The sequence below is a fragment of the Aricia agestis genome, chromosome 21 (assembly GCF_905147365.1).
Source record: "Aricia agestis chromosome 21, ilAriAges1.1, whole genome shotgun sequence".
In the NCBI taxonomy this organism is placed as follows: Eukaryota; Metazoa; Arthropoda; class Insecta; order Lepidoptera; family Lycaenidae; genus Aricia; species Aricia agestis.
This window is the reverse complement of record NC_056426.1, coordinates 4099129-4122845: the sequence shown is the minus strand read 5'-3', so window position 1 is coordinate 4122845 and position 23717 is coordinate 4099129. Positions and strand designations below refer to the sequence as shown.

Here is a 23717-nt window from a genome sequence, read left to right as displayed (position 1 = left end):
ACACAACTTTACCCATAAACTATTTATCATTGATAGGTTTAGCCCCAATTTCACCAACGTCTGTTAGTGTTAACAGCTTGTTAAAATATCCTGTCTTCTCTTTCATTCATATGAAAAACGAAACAGCTAACGTGATACTAATTCGAGCATTAACTTTAACAGTCGTTGGTGAAATTTGGTATTAAGGTTACGTCACTGCCTGCACAGATAAAGTACTGAGTTATTTAATACCGTAGAATAGATATAACAATCGAAAAAAATCGAGACTTAAATGTGAGATGATACCACCTCTTATAGAAAGACTTTTGAGCAAGCGTCAGCGCGATGTAGAAGACGCACGGCGCCATCTATTATGAATTTTTTGAACAAATTTACGACCCTTACAACCCTTTTTTCCAGTAAAAAAGTAGCCTATGTCCTTTCTCAGGCTTTAGACTATCAGTATACAAAATTTCATTACAATCGGTTCGGTAGTTTTGGCGTTTGGCGTGAAAGCGAGACTGACAGACAGAGATACTTTCGCATTCATAATATTAGTACAGATTATGTGCACACTGCACAGCTGTTTTTGGGTATTTTGATTAATTAAGAGGATTCCACACCGCCCTTTTTTCCATACAAACGTTGTCCCCTGTTTTCTCCCTGGATAATGCTAGTAGAGTTATATTTTTTTTCCTGAATATCTACGGCCACTAATACAATGTCCCTATGTTTTTTTTTTTTTTTTTTTTTATAATTTAATTATTAAATAAGATATGAACGTTCAAAAACCCAAAAAAATGGCCAGATTTTCCACTGTGTTCAAACGTCCAGAAAACAGATTTGGCTAGATTATACAAAAAAAGCAAAACATAGGAACACAGCTCAAGCCTTTTTTTAATCTTTAATGAAAAAAGTACTTAAATCGGTTAAGTTTTGGAGAAGGAATCAGGGGACAACGAATCGTTGATTTTCTGGATTTTCTGCAGTTGTCTCTATCGCGTTCTGCGGTATAGGCTTGAGGTAAGGGAGACAGCTATAGATATTACACGTACTTTTTTTTCATTTCTCTAGCCGCTGTTGTATCCTCTTAAGGGCCGCGCTGCACCGGAATGGCAGCGGCGAGGCAAGCACTTTCAGCGCTGCCATTCCGGTGTAGCGCGCTGCGCGGCCCTAAGAGGGGTACCACTTACCAGGGTTTTAAAAAGTTTTTAAATTTGACACAAATTTTGTTGACACCGCGCGCTATAAACTAAAGTCCACGCGGACGAAGTCGCGGGCAACAGCTAGTTATGAATAAAAACAATAATATATAATAAAGTAGGTATGATTAGTTCTGTTATAATAATGAAGTAAAAAAATAAAGCGCCATCTGTTTTCATATATTAGAATTAAAATGTTGATTGCTGATTGCATTGATATATTTTCTGGATGGAATATAGGCCAACACAACACACTCGAACTCCTTAGAAATGCAGTAGGAGTTCTATAAGATAAGATAGATTGATTATTATTATAGCAAGTGATAACATTATTAAACATAATATTCTAACGTATTAAAAACTATAAACAAAAACATAACAACTAATAAGTATGATTAGTTCTATGTTACAACGAAGTAAAAAAATAAAGCGCCATCTGTTGAATCGTATTAGAACTAAAATGTTCATTGCATCGCGTCGATATATTTCTGGATTTTTTATAATATTACACATAAAATATATTTAAGATTTTTGAAATATTATTTTAATACACATCCAAGACCCAGGAACATTAAAAACTTTTTGTTCCGCCTGCGGGACTCGAACCCAGGACCCCCGGGATGAGCGCTGGTCACGCGCAATGCGAAGTAATTTTCATCGATATTTTCATGGAAATAAGATATTTTCCCACATCAAAATGTAGCCTATGTCCTTTCTCAGACTCTAGAATAACTGTGTACAAAATTTCATTGCAATCTATTCAGTAGTTTTGGCGTGAAAGCGAGACAGACAGGCAGACAGACAGACAGACAGACAGAGATACTTTCGCAGTATATTTCGCAGTATTTATAAGTCGCGGGCAACAGCTAGTTATGAATAAAAACAATAATATATAATAAAGTAGGTATGATTAGTTCTGTTATAATAATGAAGTAAAAAATAAAGCGCCATCTGTTTTCATATATTAGAATTAAAATGTTGATTGCTGATTGCATTGATATATTTTCTGGATGGAATATAGGCCAACACAACACACTCGAACTCCTTAGAAATGCAGTAGGAGTTCTATAAGATAAGATAGATTGATTATTATTATAGCAAGTGATAATATTATTAAACATAATATTCTAACGTATTAAAAACTATAAACAAAAACATAATAACTAATAAGTATGATTAGTTCTATGTAACAACGAAGTAAAAAAAGCGCCATCTGTTGAATCGTATTAGAACTAAAATGTTCATTGCATCGCGTCGATATATTTCTGGATTTTTTATAATATTATACATAAAATATATTTAAGATTTTTGAAATATTATTTTAATACACATCCAAGACCCAGGAACATTGAAAACTTTTTGTTCCGCCTGCGGGACTCGAACCCAGGACCCCCGGGATGAGCGCTGGCCACGCGCAATGCGAAGTAATTTTCATCGATATTTTCATGGAAATAAGATATTTTCCCACATCAAAATGTAGCCTATGTCCTTTCTCAGACTCTAGAATAACTGTGTACAAAATTTCATTGCAATCGGTTCAGTAGTTTTGGCGTGAAAGCGAGACAGACAGACAGACAGACAGACAGACAGACAGACAGAGATACTTTCGCATTTATAATATTAGTATAGATTATATTGTTACCAACGTAAATATTGGTGTTTACGTTTTTCTCTTTTTTTTTCTTTGAACATACTGTCCGACTTTTTATGCATCGCCTGGTCACCCCAGCTGCTCGTTCGCCGCTGGTCTTGTCACCGTGTTTAGAATTGCCAACTTATTGAGTTGGTACCTGTGATAAAATTTTATTGATGCGCGTCGGTGAATGTAAATTATGTTTATGGCTGTACTTGACAGGTACAGTCGCGGCAAAAATTGCGTTTATTATGCTGTAATGTACCATTTACCGGTATAAATTAATTATAAATTAATTCCGACTTTCGAGGCGCCGGAGTTCTGGCCGATGGATGTAGTCTATCGGAGGTTCCGGGGGAGACTCCGGAACGAAGCGAGTCACAAACGAGCCGGCAAAATGTGACAGTGTTAGTTTTTAAGTATATATAAAATAAGGTATTTATTATATAATTATATGTATGTTAGATTTAAGGTATTTGTTATATAGGCCTCTGATGCCTGAATTAAATGATTTGATTGATTGATTGATTGATAAATGACAAAATTTTCCGTGGCAGAGCTATGCTTCGGCACGAATGGGCCGGCTCGACCGGAGAAATACCACGGGCTCACTGAAAACCGGCGTAAAACAGCGCTTGCGCTGTGTTTTGCCGAGTGAGTGAGTTTACCGGAGGTCCAATCCCCTACCCCTTTTCCTTCCCTACCCTCTCCTATTCCTTCCCTATCCTCCCCTATTCCCTTCCCTACCCTCCCCTATTACGCTCTTCTGATGCTGCGAGTGTCCATGGGCGACGGAAGTTGCTTTTCATCAGGTGACCCGTTTGCTCTTTTGCCCCCTTATTTCATAAAAATAATAATAACTAGATGATGCCCGTAACTAACTTGCGCTTAAATTAACTTATTGCGCAGGAAACCGCACTTTTTTTTTTTGGATTAAAAGTATCATAATTAAGTCCATTCCCGGGACACTATAGTATACTAAATTTCAGCATAATCGGTTTAATGGCTGGGTCGTGAAGAGATTACAAAAAGACAGACAGTCGTCTACACTACTACCTATGAATATGAAACCAATTTTGTCCTATATACGTTTGACTGACCCCTAAAACTTCATGCGTACAACACTCCACGACCTCACCTACAGTTATCATCACAGGCAACTTTCAGCCGTATCATCCTAAAACTAGAAGCGTGAATCCCATATACATTTATCACGTTTATTGTGCTTGCATAGCCGTATCTGCTAAACTTATTCCAAAGTTAGATACGGCCTTTGTTAGTACTAGAATGGATGCAATATTGTAATAGCCACTACTCGGTGTAACTATACAGGTGCGCCATTTTGAATTGAATAGCCAACTTACGAGAAACTTAGCAATCGCTGAACCACAATATAATATATGGATGCTTCAGACTACGTCGGTCTGCCTAGTAAGTTCGAGTTGTGTTACAGGTGTCAGATAACAGAAAATAATATATTTAACTTTTATACAGGGTGTAACTAGACTAAGTGAATACTTTAGGCTGTGTATGAGTTCCTTAGAGTTCACTATGAAAGTAGCAGCGCTAAATGAACATTTTTTTTTCACTTTCGTATGGGGACACTCGTGACGCTGAAGCATGTGAAATCGCAAAAAAAGTCTCTTCAAACGCTGCTGCTCACAAGTGAACTCTATATATTATAAGGAACACATGCATACCCAAATTTTTTTATCAGTTACTTTTGGAACACCTTGTGTATAAAGTAAACTGTAAAAGTTGCAACACTAAAGTTGTGACAAATATGTTTCTATGAAAAATTGCCAAACGTCATGAATTTGCCCATAAAACAATTCAAAAGTAACTTATTTCCTACACACACCATAATATTATCACTTATTTTTGTTTCACTAGCTCAAATCATCGAATTAATAGCCACCTTTTTTGAAGTCAGTTCAAAAATATTTCAATTATTTACCCGAAACTGAGATGCTCATACTTATCCAATCCAGCCCGAAACAATATCGAGGAATATCAAGATCAAAGATACCTCCGCAACTTTCTTAATTATCAGACTTCGGCCTGATTAGCGTTGTTAAAACGATTATTCCAAAACAGATTATTTAATTAACTTCTGTAAACAACTCTGTCAGTTTAAAAAACTTTACACCGACTTGTGCTTGTCTAGACTTGTGCTGGTTAAAGTTGTGATAGATTAAGGGTGTGTTCCGAAATTCGCCCAGTATACTGGCCAATAATTGTCATGACGTCTAAAACGATGACATACTGTTAATTCTAACCAAAGCATATGCCAGTGCATTGATGTATTTAATGTTCGTTATTATTTGTTGGAATGTTATTTACGTCACAGTTGTATCACGACTGTGACACTTCAGTACGATATGGAGTCGGATAATTGGTCAGGCCAAAGTCACATGACATCTCTTGAGCAATGGCCAGTATACTGGGTTTTATTTCAGAACCTACTAATGTTATCTTTTTCCCTTTGTACTCTGCCTAATTTTCCTTCAATTAAGTTAATAGCGGATTCCAAGACAGCTTATCTTGTCACTTGGGCACCTCTGTTGTTGTTAAATGAATGATTCCCGTAGCTTTTCCATTCTCGTACTATATTTTTTTTTATGAAATAAGGGGGCAAACGAGCAAACGGGTCACCTGATGGAAAGCAACTTCCGTCGCCCATGGACACTCGCAGCATCAGAAGAGCTGCATGTGCGTTGCCGGCCTTTTAAGATGGAATAGGGTAATAGGGGAGGGTAGGGATGGGTAGGGAAGGGAATAGGGGAGGGTAGGAAAGAGAATAGGGTAGGGGATTGGGCCTCCGGTAAACTCACTCACTCGGCGAAACACAGCGTAAGCGCTGTTTCACGCCGATTTTCTGTGAGAACGTGGTAATTCTCCGGTCGAGCCATGCCAAAGCATGGCTCTCCCACGTATAATCACAGTATAGCAATATGACATATCCCTACAGTAGTGAAACGAATGTACTTGCGCAGAGCAACGGAGGGGTACCCGCAGGGAAGCGGGCGGCGCGGGCCCGCGTACACAAACTTGCGGAGTTTGTATACCTGCGCGCACAGGGGTGAAGTTGGCGCGTTGTCTACGAATTTTGTGTTGTAAAACGATAACTTATCTTATAAACAATGGGATATTATAATAAATGTTCAGTGTACGGATGTTAATCTGATTCAAAAACAAAAAGGATTTAAATTTTCATAAATATCGGCTCACAGTTTACACTAATATTGTGTTGGCCTTGGAGGCATTTATTTGCATCTCTGTTTTATTGTTTACGTTGTAAGAAATTTAATAAGGAGAGAAACAATATAGAATAAATTAAAAATCTATCAAATACCCTGTAACATACTAATTAGTACCTACCTAGGTACACACACCAAGTGTTACATTTTGTCCTTTGGACCGCCCTTACCGCGCACGTAATAAGAGTTTTGAACAGGGATGTTAGACGCCAATTGGAAATCCTTGTATCGAGCTGGCTGAAAACTAGTATCGGAGACAGAAAACTGGTACGCTCGTGCTCCGCTCCGGCGCTGCGAACACTGATGACAAACTGTTTATGAAAATTTTAATTTCGTATACTTACTGTTAATAGAAGGCAGTAATCATCGAACGCACGGAAGAAATATAATTTTGAACTGCATTATCTTTTTGATATTATACTGCATAATTCGGGTATAAAATGTAAAATATATTGAAAGAAATAGATAAATGATGCATAACGAAGATTTTTATAAGAAACGAGGGTTCGTTTGCTTAACCAAACAATGGATCTTTTCCATTCGAACACAGTCCGAAGTAAACAAATTGAGATTTCGAAAAAACATTTTTACACACAACACAACTGTTTATCGAGACTGCTTGATATAAAAAAGTTTTATATTTTGAAGGAAATCTGATTGGAATGTTTTTTACATGCATCTTTGAAATTTGCCGGTTATTCTATATGGTCAGTGTATTTTGGTCGGTCAATCTTGGTATTTTTGCGTACAAGGACCGAGTAGTCTTGGTACATGGTACGTGGAACCAAAACCTGGTATACGTACCAAGAAATTGGTACGTCTGACATCCCTGGTTTTGAAGTGCTTATTTTACACCTGACGTGTGATTAATTAATGGATATTTTATATATTCGAAATTTCGAATGCGTCTTCATTATTATCCTTAGAAATCTATTGTTATTCTATTGTGTCTCGCTCACCGGTGAGCTTATGGTGCTTGATGCTAGGGCGTCGCCAGCCGATGGTGCAGGCGGGGAGGGGCAAGTTGACTTTACCTACTACAATTCATACTTTTCCTGAGAAAAGTAGGTATGAATTGTAGGTAAAGTCGACAACATATGAAGCTTTTCACTTGTACTACAAGCCTTACATCTATTACCAGATTTTAATATTATACTGGTCGTTGTTTGCATTATATTTGGCTAATTTTTTAGAATCTTTAGGGGGGGGACTAAAATCATCTAAAAATAGAGTTTCACGTAAATATCTCGTGGATCCTTGGAAATCTATTGTTATTCTATTGTGTCTCGCTCACCGGTGAGCTTATGGGGCTTGATGGGTTACTTAAATTTTTAAATAGAGAACTAAAATCATCTAAAAATAAAGTTTCACGTAAATATCTGGCAGTACGACATAATATGTAAATAATGAATATTATAACACGCTGATTAAACAGATTAAATGATAACATTTGCATTACGAGCACAATATTTTATTTTTATTTTATTTCCCGTTCCGTGGCAACCCTGGCATATCTGCTCGGTACCTGTCATCGGTGGCGGCATCGTGCGACATCAAAGGCGTTTCGTTACTATAGGGACTAATATTGCTATACTGTGGTATAATTGTGTGTTATGATTTGTATAAAAAAATATTCAAATTTATTTTATTATACAAATTCTGCGACTTACAATTCACAAATTACGTTCATTTGGCTTCACCCTAAGATGCTCGCCCTAGGTAGATGCCGTAATTTATCGTTTTTAGAGCCTTATTAACTCGTAATTTGAAATCGTAGGCTTCGTAGCGGTCTCGTGGTGATTTCATAGCAATGCTGCAGTATTATTGTAGCATTCTTGTAGCGGTCTCGTAGCACTCTCGTAGCGTCCTCGTAGCACTTTCGTAGCAGTCTCGTAGCGGCCTCGTAGCAGTATCGTACTCCCCTCGTAGTCGCGTAGCGGCCTTGTAGCAATATCATAGTAGGCTCGTAGCAATTTCGTAGACGCCTCATAGGTAACGTAGCGCCATCGTAGCGCCATCGTAGCGATCTCGTAGCAATATCATAGCGGTCTCGTAGCGCTTGCGCTGTGTTTCGCCGAGTGAGTGAGTTTACCAGAGGCCCAATCCCCTACCCTTTTCTCTTCCCTACCCTCCCCTATTCCCTTCCCTTCCCATCTCTACCCTCCCCTACTACCCTATTCCCTCTTAAAAGGCCGGCAACGCACCTGCAGCTCTTCTGATGCTGCGAGTGGCTTTCCATCAGGTGACCCCTTTGCTCGTTTGCCCCCTTATTTCATTAAAAAAAAAACACACAAAATTGCGATCCGTGTAAATCAAACAGGACTTTTGTATGAAACTGAATGAAGCAGAATTTCTGCCAGCCAAAATTCTGCGACTCACAAGTCACAAATTACGCTTGTTTGGCCTCACTCTTAATGTGTGCGACTACTACTTAACTGCTAAGAAATCACTACGAGGCTGCTACGATAGTGCTACGATGTGGCGGTATTGACGCGGTTTGAAGGAGAGATTAACGGTAATCACGCCAATTCGTCACATTGGGACGAAGAATAGAGATTCCTCGACGTCACACACAACGATAAGCAACCAAAAACAACGAGCACTCACCAGATTTACTGGGGACGCCGCTGAGTGGCTTCAGTAGCTGCTCGATACGTCTTCGGTTCGGTTGATGTCTGGGTAAATAGGATTTAGGATTCCAATGTCCACACACGATTCACAAGTATTTTTTGGTGGAACTCGCGATTGCGGTAATATGCAATTAATTAGATGCACGCGTTACAAAGTTTTGAGACGCTCTCGGCGAGTAGCGAAAAGCGAATGGCGACTCCCGCGTCAGACAACGTCACAGGATCGTGTCTCGCACGTCATTGGCTACTATCGTTGTATGCGTTAACAGGTGACAAGTTGACGCCCGGTAAATATATATTTTTTTTCAATATGTGTTTCTGCAATCTGTTTCATCGAACATTCAGCAAAAGTTTAAATATGTATTTAATCTTGTAGGGTCGGCTAGCCCAGTGGCTGCTCCCTCTAATTGTGGCTTTCCCTATAAGTCTCTAGGGGTTTTTCTCTTGAGCCTTTGAAATTTTGTATCAATGTTCATTAACTGTGTTGCAAGTATGTTTGGATGATTGTTTAACCTTTGCTTGTATGATTCAATTATATATTTTGTCTCCTCCTGTACAGTTCTTATTTTAAGGTCGTGATGAAGTTGTTTGTTTGTTATGAACCAAGGAGCCTTTGTAATAATTCGTAGTATTTTTGATTGGAATCGTTGAAGTATTTCTAGATTTGAATTTGAGGTTGTTCCAAAGAGCTGTAATCCATATGTTCAGATTGGTTTAAGAATACATTTATAAATTAGTAGTTTGTTCTCTAATGATAGCTGTGATCTGCTGCCAAGTAGCGAGTACATTTTTGTTAGTTGGATTCCAAGAGCTTTTCTTTTTATTGTTATATGTTTTTTTTCCAGGTCAAGCGTCGATCCAGATATAGTCCCAGATATTTAGCTTCGGTCACTTGGGGTATCTGGATACCATTTAGAGTTATGGGTGGGCAGTTTTCACGCCTCAAAGCGAAGGTTACCTGTGCCGATTTAAATTCGTTAGCTTTTATTCGCCAATTCTTTAACCATTCTGTGATCTTATCCAGCGATTGTTGCAGTATGCTACTTGCTTGTGTCGGATCATCATCAACAGCCAATGCGGCCGTGTCGTCTGCAAAGGTGCCGATCAATACGCCATCTGACTGAGGTAAGTCTGAAGTAAATATTAGGTATAGACTCGGACCGAGAACACTTCCTTGGGGTACTCCTGCGTAAATTTTATATAGTTTGGTTGATGATTCTCCTTGCTTGACGTAGAAGTATCTGTCATCGAGATATGATTTTATGAAGAGGTAATAGTTTAGTGGAAGTAGTTTTTTCAGTTTGTAAAGTAGTCCTTCATGCCAGACTCTGTCAAATGCTTGGGAAATATCTAGAAATGAAGCGCAACAATATTTTTTATTTTCGAAGGCTTTGTGTATCTCTTCTACTAATCTATGTATTTGTTCTATTGTGCCGTGTTTTTTCCTAAACCCAAATTGGTGATCAGGTATGATTTTATTTTCTGTAAGAACTGCGTTCAGCCTCTTCAAGAATAGTATTTCCATCACCTTTGATGTTAAAGGTAGTAAGCTTATTGGTCTGTATGAAGATACCTCTTCTGGAGGTTTGCCTGGTTTGAGGATCATTTTGATCTGAGCTACCTTCCATTGTTCCGGGAAAATTGCTCGCTTCAAAATGCAATTGAACAATTGTGTTATAAAAGAAATTGCTTTTTCTGGTAGCTCTCGGAGTACTTTAGCAGTTATCAAATCGTATCCAGGGGCTTTGTTTAGGTTCAATTTGGAAATGGTTTCTATGACCTCAGATTTACTAATTTTTGTAATTGGTAAGTCAAGTTGGTAAGGTTCAGCTAAAAAATTGCTTATTTCTTGGTGTTTATTCTTCGACTCGCAGTCATTTGGTGTGAAGACATTAGCTAGATAGTGTGCGAAAGCTTCGCCCTTCTCTGAGCCACTCTTAGCCCAGGAGCCATCTTCTTTCCTTAAAGGTGGATTGGAAGTTTTAGGCCTTTTAAGTCGTTTGGTAGCTTTCCAGAGTGAGTAGTCACTGTTAGCAGTCGCATCTAGGTTACGTAGCTGGTTTTCAATGTGAGCATTTTTTTCAGAACGCAGCAATAGTTTGAGTTTTGCAGTTAAATAGTTTAGACGAGTTTTGTCACCTGGAATTCTGGTGGCTTGCCATTTCTTACGTGCTTCTCTTTTTTCAGCTACTAGTTCTCGGACCGGTTTAGAGCAACACGATTCCGTTTGCTTTTTATCAGGTGGAGTGCTTTCCCAGGCTGCATTTTGAATACAAGTGTTAAAATGTTCTACAGCATTCGTAATGTCTTCTTGCGTTTTCAAGGGCAGGTTAAGGTCAATAAAGGATTCCACCAAACATCGAAACTTATCCCAATTCGTTCTACTGTTATGAAGCTTTGGCGCCGGTTGGATAGTCTTTACTTCTTGGGTCACCTCTAGTAATACTACACTGTGATCAGATGAGAGGTCTTGCAGTGATGTACAGAGGAAATGCTTTCGAGTAAATATGAATTTTTAATTATTGTAGAAACGATACATACGAGGACGCTACGAGAGTGCTACGATACTGCTACGAGAGTGCTACGAGGACGCTACGAGAGTGCTACATAGCCGCTACGAGACCGATTTAAGACTGTTTGACTTTCGTAGCTAGTTGCATCTAAGTTAAGGGTTTCTAGTCTTCGTACAAAATAGTTATTTTTTGATGAGTTTTCACGCGATACAGTAAAACCAAAAGTCAAATAATTTTAAAATTCTTTGTACTCATATATTTTTTGCTTACACCAAAGCTCCTCCACATAACATTTTCTCTAAAATAATACAATTATTTTCACATACATCACTATTGAAGTTTTGAGCCCGCTATATTTTAGTCATTAGTTCCAAGTTTCATACATTTCCAATATTTCACCGCATCTGGGAAAACGCGGCACTAGAATTTATCATCGTACCCACATGGGAAAAACTATAATTACTAACTGAATATCGTATATATGACAGATACTAGTTTGTAGTTAGTTTTATTGAAAACTGGGTTTACAACATAATTGAATTTTAAATTTTTAGCTAGTGGTCTTACATGGAACTATAAATAATTTCAGAAGACATTAAGGCTAAAACCCTTATATGAATAGAAAGAAACATCGTTTTCTCTTCGCGATTTTGAACATGATACTTAATAATGTATGAATTTTGTTGTATTTATGCATGATTTGAAATCCGCCTGTGGTGTTATACCTTATACAGTAATGCATATTAATATGAAATAGGGTGGTAAATGATGAGTTTACTAACCACCTGAGGTAAGCAATAGCAAATCTGTGTAAGACACTAAAGTACTTAGTCGGCCGAAATTACTTTGCTGCTTGGCATGCTGATGCGGTTACTCTGTACAAGGTACAAGTGAGAAGAGAGAGCGATTTCGAATTTTTTGTGGCAATATTTTTACTCAAATAGTTTGCGTATCGAAGTTCAAATCGGGGATCAAGGGTTTGAATCCCGCCAAGGTAACAAAAAAAATTCGAAATGCTCGGGTGAAAGATAAAATTTAATAACTATTATGAGTAAAATATACAAAAGAAAGCTAATTTTGTTGACATAAATCTTAAGTGTAATAATTAATAACCACAATCTCATAATTAGTAAGTAATAACATTGTACAAAGGCTTAATAAGTTAATGTGAACCACAGCTAAACATAGCTTTGCTAAAGATTGAAGTATTTTTTTGTCTTATGGTCTGTACCCACAGCCACAGCATGTAAAAATAACACAAGTAAAATCCTATAATAGGCATCGCGCACATTGTGAAGGGGTGCAGCAGGCGAGCCGCATTTTTCATACAAGTGATGTGATCCATCAAGTTCTCTGTCTTAAAAACTGTGCGTGAAATTTAAAAATTTCACGCAGTTTGTTTATAACTTGCGCCATACCAACATTCTCAAAGACTCGCCCTTTAGAAATTATATTGAAACTAAGCAGTGTTTAATATTCATTGCGCTGGAATATTACAATCATACACACGATATTATTCAAACTAAACGCCATTATCTACAGACGCCAAAGATTGGATAATTTAGTTGCAGATCATAAACTTATCTTCTTCGCTATATTATTAGTTTAGAGTTTAGACTAATATGATAAAATGGCCCTTTTGTGTCGAGTAGGCTCAAAATTTACATAATCGTAACTGGCGAATTGTATAATATCAAAAAGCAAGTTGTATAATATCAAAAATGTATGCTAGGCAAGCGCCATGACGCTTAGCAAAGCGTTATGTCAAATCCTAAATATTTTTGACTAAGCTATCGAAACTGTCCAATAAATGCATTTTGCCTAAGCGCTCAGATATATAATATTTGGTCATAGCCGGCACCTAGACGATCAATTATTGTATTGTATAATATTATCACGCTTCAATTTTTTTCAACAGTTTATTTGACAATTATATTGAAGGCGCGCGATGTTCAATATCAACCCTAGACGGTCAATAAAATTACGCAATACAATTCCGCAATAAAATTGCCCGTCTAGGGGTCCGCAATAAAATAAGGAAGGATAAAATATTATTTTTTATATTAAGCTATTGTGTTGTTCAAACGTACGGTTCCATTCCATTATATTGTATATTATGTATGATTGTATATTATGTACGGTTCTATATATTATGTATGAAGTCGCGGGGAACAGCTAGCTGAATATTGTAAAGAAAGTGTCGCTGAGCTTATTTGGCGTAATAAATTTTATCAGTTTTCTGTGTTGTGTAATAAAAAGTGATCTTAAAAATTGTATGATATTTTAGTTAATTTACAGTTCAAATCAAAAACTAAAACAATAAACAGTCCAGCATTGAAACAAAGTAAAATGAAACGAAATATAAACGCATTCAGATATCCCACTTAGAGATTTTCGCAGTCAAAATGTACATAAAATCTCTTTGCACTCAAAGGATAGTTCGTGCAGTGGGAATAGAAATGGCGCAGAAACTATGTGGGTCACTGATGAAAGTTGTAAAGGCTTAAAAAAACAATGCTACAAGGATGTTTGCAATGCTGCTAGGATGTTTTACGTTTTTAAAATTGGAAGCCATGGCTTTTTGATGTTTCGCGACCGCGACCGACAAAAAATCAAACAACACACTTTATGACCTAGGCCAGCCTTTCCCTTGTGGGCGCTGAAGGTCTGAAGGGGGGCGGTGTGGGACCCAGAAAAAAAATGGGGGCGTTGTGTAGAGACTTGGGGGATCTAATTCATCTACATTTATTCTAAATTGAAACAAAGGGGGCGCTAAAATATAATTTATTCTCAAAGTGGGCAGTAGACAAAATAAGTTTGGGAACCCCTGATCCAGGCGATAGATTCATTTTCTACCGATATTTGTCTAGCGTCTCATGCCGCCGCTGCTTTATAATAACAATGAAACCTAGCTTTGTCCACACTGTGCCACTGTGCGTTAAAGCGCAGTCAACAGCGAACGTGAGGCGTCTCTGACCGTACCCAAAACTTTCGCTTTGTTATTAAAAATGACAGTTGGTGTGACGCATTCAATTATTGAATGCGCCAAAACGAAAGTTGAATGAAAGAAGATCACGAAAATTGAAGACGAAAGCGCATAGTGTGGACATAGCTTATAGCCTAGTCATTAGTGCATAAAGTGACTTTTTATAAAACTGAATTCAAGTTCTGAAAATGGTTAATATGAGTTAAGATTGACGATTTTCATCATATTATTATTATCTGTTTTATAGTATTATTATTTGTTTCTTTATTATTATATTTCTTATCTTTATTACAATATTTAAAACATATTATAATTGTTTTAAATATTGTGTATTTGGTGGATGACCGAGCTTTGCTCGGTATAGCAAACACTCATTGACTTCGTGTTACTTAATAACGCCATCTGCTGGTCGTTAAAACAATTAGTTGCTCACATAATAGTATTATTATTCGCCAATAGACGTCAGGAAGAGTCATATTTTTCAGTTTATCGATTATCGATAAAACACGAATTTTCTGAGAATGATTCCTAGCTAGATCGATTTATCGCCCCCGAAACCCCCTATATACTAAATTTCACGAAAATCGTTGGAGCCGATTCTATATATATATTGCTCGTTTAAAGATATAAGATATAAAATTAAGACATCAAAGGCAACGCGGATTTCAAAATATTAGTATCAAAGGCATATTTATTTAATATTCGAGCTCATTTCAAAGAATCGAAGGTAAAACATTTTTCGAAGCATATTTTTGGTAATGGAATGTTTTTGATACTAGATATTTGTTTGTTTTGGTCAAACCTAGGACGAAACTTTTATGATATTTGATAAACTAAACAAAATCTAGATGAAATATTGCTTTCGCAGAAAAAAGATTGATGGACAAAAAATCATATTTCGTGCTTTTTTGATGTAGTACTTTTCTTGGAAAAACAAGGTGATCTTTTAATATGACAATAACAAGAGATAAAATTTTCCATTCGTCATTTAATTTATTTTTTCTAAGAGAAGGATGACTTGAGGTAATTATGTAAATAAGGAAAAAAACTAGATTAATTTAAATATTGCGAATCACGTACGTATACACTATACAATATTTTCTTTTTTCTAAAAAAATACGAAATAATAATTATATCAGTTCTTACCGGAAATTTCAATTGTAAAGGACATTTTGGCGAAGACAACTTATATACTACTAGATGACGCCCGCGACTCCGTTGCGCCAAAATTAGTTTATCGCGTGGGAACCGTACATTTTTTTCGGGATAAAAGTACCCTATGTCCTTTCTCGGGACTCAAAGTATCTCTGTACCTGATTTCAGTCCAATCGGTTCAGCTGTTTAGGCGTGAAGAGGTAACAGACAGATGATGATGAGATGCAGACAGACACACTTTCGCATTTATAATATTAGTATGGAAGTATGGATATTAAAATATACATAAGTAAATATCTTTCTCATTTTCGCCAAAATCTCTTTTATGACAATTGCTGGATTTATAATAATATTATATTTCTATTAATTAACATTATTTTAATAAATAAAGTAGGATTTGTTTTTTTTTTTTATTTTAAACTATGCTTCAATTAATTTATAATAATATTATAAAATTGTCACAGCATTACCTCTGAACGGCTGGGCCGATTTTAATGAAATTTTATACGTGGGAGAGCCATGCTTCAGCATGAATGGGCCGGCTCGACCGGAGAAATACCACGTTCTCACAGAAAACCGGCGTGAAACAGCGCTTGCGCTGTGTTTCGTTGAGTGAGTGAGTTTACCGGAGGCCCAATCCCCTATCCTATTCCCTTCCCTACCCTCCCCCATTTCCTTCCCTTCCCTCCCCTATTACCCTATTCCCTCTTAAAGGCCGGCAACGCACCTGCAGCTCTTCTAATGCTGCGAGTGTCCATGGGCGACGGAAGTTGCTTTCCATCAGGTGACCCGTTTGCTCGTTTGCCCCCTTATTTAAAAAAAAAATACAAAATCGCTACTTACCTCTTCCACTTGCAATAAATAAAACACGCTCGCGGGGGATGCGAAATATTATGTTTATTGCCAATAACAAGTTAATTAATTATAAGTTCTCCTTAACTTTAGGGATACATTCGTCGAGGATTCTTCATACATATTACTTACGCATCGATTAATTGTATATTGTTTATGCCATAGAGTTAAGAAAGTGTAGATAATCCATAAAATTTTAGCGTAGGTAAGGATTTAGAATAGAATAGTATTTATTTCCAGGAAATTTGTTTAACAATGGTTCTTAATATTTATGTATGGTATCAAAATTTCTGCCTCAATATTATTCTTTACATCTTATTCTAATTAACATGCAACGTGCCTTAAGTAACTACTTCTTATTTGAAAAGATCTTATAACATAATTTAACATAATATTATAACAGTAAAGTCAAAAAACATACATTCAAGTCATTTGATAGTTACGTCATAGTATTTAAAAATAAATAAAAAAATTAAAATAAAAAACAAAATATAACAAGATGAACAAAAACAAAATATAAGGAGGAGAAGCTAAAATTCCGTGCCAACTTTACAATTTGACCTTAGCTTTTACCGTGTATTTATACTATTATACCATTACAAGGCCTAGTTTTTTTGGGCCATAACTCTTCGCGCCATAATCCTATCCTGGAGTTCAAAATATATTCATACTTACTAACTTTCAGCGAAATAGTTTCAACGGTTTGGGCGTGAAGAGGTAACAGACAGACGGACACACATTCATATTTATAATATTAGTATGGATTACGGATTGTTATACGTGGGAGAGCCATGCTTCGGCACGAATGGGCTGGCTCGACCGGAGAAATACCACGTTCTCACAGAAAACCGGCGTGAAACAGCGCTAGCGCTGTGTTTCGCCGAGTGAGTGAGTTTACCGGAGGCCCAATTACCTTCCCTATCCTCCCCTATTCCCTTCCCTTCCCATCCCTACCCTCTTAAAAGGCCGGCAACGCACCTGCAGCTCTTCTGATTCTGCGAGTGTCCATGGGCGACGGAAGTTGCTTGCCATCAGGTGACCCGTTTTCTCGTATGCCCCCTTCTTTCATAAAAAAAAGAAATATTATAATACTTGACACAATACAGAACCTTCATCTTAAATCACTATATTCTATTTAAAAAAACGTATCAACGTTCGTTACGTAATTTTAACATTCTAAGAATAAAGCAACAAAAAGCTACATTTTATTAAAACTAAGTAGTAATTGTCTCCAGACAATCACTACTTAGTTTTACTTTAATCAGTACTTAGATTCCAATTTAAATCATAATATTAATTTGGATTTTCTCACTCTGATAATATGTTTTTATATTTCAACCTTTTTAATTTAACATCTTTAATCTTAGGCAGTATTTCAGCTTTTATGGAATATCTAGTAAATTGCAAGTCTTCGTTATAAGGAATTTAATTCTAGACATTGTATCAAAATTAACCCTTTACAAAACTTTAAGGTAATGTTTCTTACTTATTAGTTTTGTTAAGTTGTTAGAAATTCTTCTATACAGTATTTTGTATATTTAATATGTGGGGAGGTATTTAGAAAGTACGAAATATTATTCATTTCATAAAATATTCATGCAATATATTGTACTCGATGAAGCCCGCAACTCCTTTGCGCCAAAATTAGTTTATGGCGTGGGAACCGTACATTTTTTCGGGATAAATAATGTCCTATGTCCTTTCCCGGGACTCAGTGTATCTCCATACCAATTTCTATTATCAAGTAAATTGTTCAATAATATTATTCAATGATATTGCACAATAAAATTGATCGCCTAGAGGACCACTTAGTCTGAACGCCCCCACAAAGACGTGTCTGCCGCCTAACGCTCAACAACAAAACGCTCTTTTTCGCAGATGCATAATATAAATTACTAGCGGCCCGCCCCGGCGTCGCACGGGTATAAAATTTATAGCCACGGAAAAAATGATTAAAATCGATAGCCTATATTTCTTCGCTCCTATTAGTCTTAGCGTGATAAACTATAGCCTATAGCCTTCCTCGATAAATGGGCTATCTAACACTGAAAGAATCATCAAAATCCATTGCGTAGTTTTAAAGATTAAAGGGAACAAAGGACATGAGGGAAAAAAAGCGACTTTGTTTTATAATATATATAGATATAGATATAGATTGAGGCAAACAAACAAATCAACAAATAACTAAAGTATGTTATATCTAATCGTACGATATTCATAACACGCACAAAAGTTTCTGGCAATTTTATTGTTTCTTGCCGGAAGTGAGTCGTATCTCATTTTTGTTTTTTTTCTTTTATTATGATCGAGTTACTTTTGGTGAAGTTTTTTTGATATTGTATTTTATTTGAGTGTTATTTACGTTGAAATCAAAGTCGAAATTTTGTTGTCTTGCAATCGACAGATAACGTGAATTTTTACGTGAAAAGGTAACTTAAAATCATTTTGTCATGTCTGTCACTATTTAATTACCTCAGACCTAATCCATCAAACCAATTTAGTAATATGAAATGTAAATAGTATAAGAAATATAGACAGTTGAAATATAGATAAAATATATAAATAACTAGCTGTCCCGGCAAACGTCGATTTAGCCGGCCGCACATTGTCCGAAATTTCTGATCAGAAACAGTTGAACGTCCGCGCTGTCTCTTACATTTTGTACTGAGCCGAGTGAGCTCGAACTCGCCGGAAGGATATTTCGGATAGTGTTCGGGGTGGCGGTCCGGCGAAATTCAACTGTTTCTGATCAGAATTCGGACAATGTGCGGCCGGGCTAAATAATTTCGTCCAATAATCTTTTATTGAAGTGGCTAAATAAGTATGTCACCATGGCAACGTCCATCGCTATCCCGTCACACAAATAATGGTCGCCGTCAGTCTCGAGTTGTAATAATTTACTATTATGTATTCAACAAATGTACTTATCAATATAAAATGTAGCCAGTAGCCGATTCTCAGACCTACTGAATATGCATAATTATTCAATCGTATTCATATTATATTATTTTCGCTATTTAGTGACCCAGGTCTGATGATGATTGTGATTTATTTGAGAGATCATCCTTGGTATCTTTTCGTAAAAAATATATCAGCCATTGAAAAGACCCTTCAAATCTAAGGCTCTAGAAATAAGAGCCTTACAGAAGTGGCAAAAATATATTATTGTGTATAATATGATGTAAACTTAATATTATTGTGTTTAATATGATTCAAACTTAATATTATTGTATTTAATATGATGTAAACTTAATATTATTGTGTTTAATATGATGTAAACTTAATATTATTGTGATTAATATAATGTAAACTTAATATTGTGTTTTTCTTTTCTTGGATATTGTTTTGGTAAAAAAACTTTAACAGTGAAATTAGCATTCAAAATTGAAGTTGTATTCCTACCATAAAGTTAATATACCTAGCGGAATCGAGCAACAATCTCGAGCTGTCAAACGTAACCGAAATTGGTTTACATCTGTATGTAAAAATATGTGTACGTATACACTTACACAAGCATGATTGAACATGATTTCTATGAGATTAAATTGTCAACGTGCGGCACGTGCCAACTGGACGTCAAAAAAAGAGTGCTGCTGTCATGTATAACACGTCTCTTTTTACCACGCAGTGTTACTGATAGTGACATCTCTCTTGCTCAGGCCTTTGTTTCTCTATTCCGCTAGGTATATTAACTTTATGATTCCTACACAATATTTTAAACTGTCAGATGACTTTGGTTGATGATTTGACAATGTTCGTTACGTTTGTTAAAGCGTCGAGATATAAGTTACAAGAAATATAATATGACAAATTTTTGAATACTCAGAAATAATATTGTAAAATTTTCGACTGTTGCGACTTGCGTTGCTGTCGCAAGAATAAAAATTGCCAATTGATCGGCCTATCCTGAGGGTCAGCTTAGACCACAACGTAACGTGTAGATACCACGAGATGCATTTCTAAATTATGTTTGGAATTGACAGATTTCAATGTGACTCGCATGACATCTCACGCAATTGAAGTCTGTCAATTCAAAACAAATGGGTAATTTCAGAACGCAACGCGACGCTTAGATGCATTTCTAAATTTGTACTGAATTGACAGCCTTTAACTGCGCGAGACGTCTTTCAAATCTGTCCAATCTATACAAACGAAATGCATCTATGCGTCGCGTTTCGGTCTGAACTGACTCTTGCATGACGTCTCACGCAATTGAAGTCTGTCAATTCATTCATTGCGGTTTGATCTGATCCTTGGACGCCATGTCATGTCATCCCTCGGTCTACGGGCTGTGATAAATGCAGTAAATACGTCATGTCATACGTGAAGTGTTTTCTGAGCGGTGTCATCAGGGGGATTGATTTTCGCCGCCCAAACTCTCACAAGCCACGGATGAAGACTTAAGGATGTTCAATGAAAGGATGTATGGGTGATAAAAATTGTATGACATTTTAGAATTTTTATATTTCAAACTAGATAACGTCCGCAACGCAACCAAAATTCGTTTTAAGCGCTAAAACCGTACTTTTTTCCGAGAAACTAGTTCAGTGGTCTGGGCGTGAAGAGGTAACAGACAGACAACTTTCGCACTTATATTATTAGTATGGATATGGTAGAGACTCGATATATTTTGTATAATTTCTACTTTCGCAATTATAATATTGGGATATGGTAGAGAGTATTTTGTGTTTTTTTTTTTTTTTTTTTATGAAATAAGGGGGCAAACGAGCAAACGGGTCACCTGATGGAAAGCAACTTCCGTCGCCCATGGACACTCGCAGCATCAGAAGAGCTGCAGGTGCGTTGCCGGCCTTTGAAGAGGGAATAGGGTAATAGGGGAGGGTAGGGATGGGAAGGGAAGGGAATAGGGGAGGGTAGGAAAGGGAATAGGGTAGGGATTGGGCCTCCGGTAAACTCACTCACTCGGCGAAACACAGCGCAAGCGCTGTTTCACGCCGAAGCATGGCTCTTCCACGTGTAATTTCTATTAGACTTGGTCACACATCCTTCATACACATTTCACAGGCTCACAGATGCTGTCCATTCTACACTGCTTTGCAGACAGTATAATATGAGTCTGGCTTTTGATACTGTCTCGATGCAGTCTAGATTTAAAAAAATACGAGTGGCACTCGGAGACTGCCGTGGTAAAGATAATTATTATACGGATATGTCTAGTCCCACGTACACTAACACCGTGCCGTCTGGCAACGCCGCACCGCTGTGCCGGTCGGAGTGGGAACGGGTAGGAATCCAGAAATTTCATAACGAGAAGTTATGAAATTTCTTGATTAGGTCGCCGCGCTGGAAGCCCACGTACTTACGTGAAAGTTCAAGTACAAGAATTTAAATTTTGTTTTACGTAATATGTGGACGGCCACTAGTCTAATTCAATCAAGCATGGTAATTGTCTAACGAGAAGGCAAACGTGGGCGTTTGTGAAACGGTCTAAAATAGCAGAACAACGACCAATTTAGAATACTGTTAAAATACATTTTGTATATTTTTATTCTTGTGACGAAGGCTAAAGAGAGGATGAAAGAAAGTGAAGATATAATGGTTTTGAAGTTAGTTTGGAAGTCTATATTTTGATGTGATATGAAACAAGACGTTTCCACGTGAGAAAGGCTTGCAATTCACTAAAGCCGGTATAAATAGTCAGTAGGTACTCAAGATGGAAATGGGCAGGACACACAGTACGTCGCTCAAAAATTATAAAGCTGCTCATTTTGTATTTCAAGTAACTCAAATAAATAATTTCTAAGTTGCTGTTCTGTTAATTTCTCGTCACTCACTCTCTGTCGCTCAAATAGTAATTCTGTAACCCAAATTTAGTAATTTTGACACCTAAAACTGTTATTTACAGTCACTCGATGAAATACTACCCGTTTTATAATAAGTGATTTTAGAAAACTATTATTGTATACTGGTTGCAGATAAAATACAAAAAGATAAGTGCAGTAAATCAATACTTTCTTGGTTCTCGGGCCACTTTAAAAGGAAACGTGGACGTCCCCCCAGGCGATGGGTGGACGACATAAAAAAGATTGCAGGTCCCACATGGACTAGAACAGCAAATGATCGATACACCTGGAATAAATTGGAGGAGGCCTATGCTGTGCAGCAAACAGATAATAAATAGAAATATGTTGTAGGATATTATAGGAAATTAGAAATTAGAATAATCTAGGATTAAGTAAATAAACAAAACAAAATGTCATGTAAAAATGTGTTATCTGAATAAAGGCTATTATTGTTATTATTATTATTATTATTAGGTACTCAAGATGCATCTCGGTCTCAAGACGCCGTTCGGCTCTATGATTGGTCCAAAAATTTGACAGCTAACCAATCACAGAGCATGAACCGTGTCTTGAGACCGAGATGCATCTTGAGTACTGACTATTTATAGATGAACCCTTAATTTCGTATCACTTCCTTCCAAATACAAACCTTCCCTGGGCTTCCACGTATATTTCTAAAATAAATTACCCAAATCAGTTGTCGAGTTATAGCGTGACTAACAAAATTTAAAATTCATTTTGGAAAAGAGGCTAGACAGAACGATATTTGACCTCGACACTTTTTATTACTACTTGCATCGTAGGGGCAGAGGGCGTTGGTAGTATTCCTGGATGTCAACTAGATGGCGTTTTTGATAATAAACAGCGACGCGTTGTTATTCCTGGGCGTCAATATAACATTGCGTTTTTTTCATATTTCTTTTGAGTGTATATAACTTGATAAGTGTATAGGTATATAAGTATACGAGCTTTTGCCCGCGGCTTCGCTCGTGTTAAGAAGTATTATTATACACAAACTTTCATTCCCTATTTTAACCCCTTGGAGGTGGAATTGATCAAAATCCTTTCTTAGCGGATGCCTACGTCATAATATTTACCTGCATGCCAAATTTCAGCCCAGTGGTTTGGGCTGTGCGTTGATAGATCACCATGTCAGTTAGTCACCTTTGAGTTTTATATATATATATATATATATATATATATATATATATATATATAGATATTACAGTTTTTTTAACATAAGAAATTACTTCGTTCAATTCGGGTGTCCCTTGACACCTTTTAAGTTTTTTATTTATAAATATACATACACGTAGTACATAATATACACACTATATTATAACATGTACACTTTTATTTATACATGCATTCGTATACACCCGGACACTATACAATCTCTCGAAAAACACAACCCTCCTGGTGCAATTGGTTAAAGCAACATCAAAATGCCATGATGATGCTGCATCCCACATAGTGTTAAGGTAAATATCGTATCTCCTTTGATACGTCTCAGTGGACGGCCTCCAATCACCAGCCTTTGTCAACCTTCGCCAAATATTAGATCGGGCTCGACAAAATATGTAAATTTAACATGCTATCATCATCACTTTTCGTGATTAAAAGTGATGAAATGGCTTAAAAATAATAGAATGAGTTGATTTAGAAGTTTTTTGAGATCGAACAGATGAAAAAATAAGTTTTAA

The 23717-nt window shown here is 36.8% G+C and overlaps 1 long non-coding RNA gene across 1 annotated transcript; it reads left to right on the top strand.

Annotated features, from left to right (window-relative positions):
• The first annotated feature begins 9183 nt into the window (after positions 1-9183).
• Positions 9184-22459, top strand: LOC121737626. Its single transcript, XR_006037166.1, has 3 exons — positions 9184-9194; positions 21522-21526; positions 22401-22459. It is a non-coding gene; the product is annotated as an uncharacterized LOC121737626 (long non-coding RNA).
• The last annotated feature ends 1258 nt before the right edge of the window (positions 22460-23717 follow it).